Source organism: Egretta garzetta, unplaced genomic scaffold (assembly GCF_000687185.1).
Source record: "Egretta garzetta isolate BGI_Z169 unplaced genomic scaffold, ASM68718v1 scaffold327, whole genome shotgun sequence".
NCBI classification, from domain to species: Eukaryota; Metazoa; Chordata; class Aves; order Pelecaniformes; family Ardeidae; genus Egretta; species Egretta garzetta.
Window position 1 is genome coordinate 12,712 of NW_009260177.1, and position 837 is coordinate 13,548.

Sequence of the window (837 nt, forward strand, 5' to 3'; positions counted from 1 at the left end):
AGACTTCTGCCCAGACAGCAGTAAGGAACCTGTTCTACACAGCTGGCTTTGCTGTCGTTTATATGCCCCAGAAAGGCTTTTTTTTTTTTTTTAATTAAAAAAAACTTGTTTCAGACTACAATTAAGTGGGATGCGCTATCACTGTCATTTGGAGACTATGTGTTCTATAGATGCTAAATGAAAAACTCCAACTTTACTACATCCTTCTCACTTTCGGTCACATTGAGATGAAGCAGCCCCGCAATTCAGTTTCAGAACAGCTGCGCTGACGTAAACGCCTCGCTGGGGACGAGGGGGCAAAAAGCTACCGGTCACATTGGCCATTTCACCCAGAGGTGACGCCTTCCTCGGTCCCTGGGGCAGGAAAGTGCCACCACCTTCAGTCACTTAAGCCAAGCACGTGGAAATCCAGCGAGCAACACTGCCATCGGCTTCGGGGCAGCATGCCTCCTCCTTAACAGCCAGGTTTCACTCCTAAAACCATCACACCACGCACGCTGCAGAGTTCAGCTCCTCTTCCGTTTACATCGCCAGAGAGCATCCACGCGGACTGGAGCTCTGTTACGACGCGCGTACACCGCTTTTGGGTCACTGAAGCAGCCTCAATAGAATTACAGCGGCGCCAGCTAATTAGGACTCCCCAGCACGGCACGGGCGCTCCGGCAGCGTCGAGGCCCTTCAGAGCGCAGGTTTCCGCTCAGGATACGCGGGAGGCCACGCCGGCCACGCTCAGAGAGGAGATCCGGCAGCTCAGCTCCTTGCCCCTTCCCACGGAGGCTCAGCTCCCACGGGCAGCGTGGGTTAGCGCCCAGGCCGCCGCAGGGAAGTTTTTCGAAC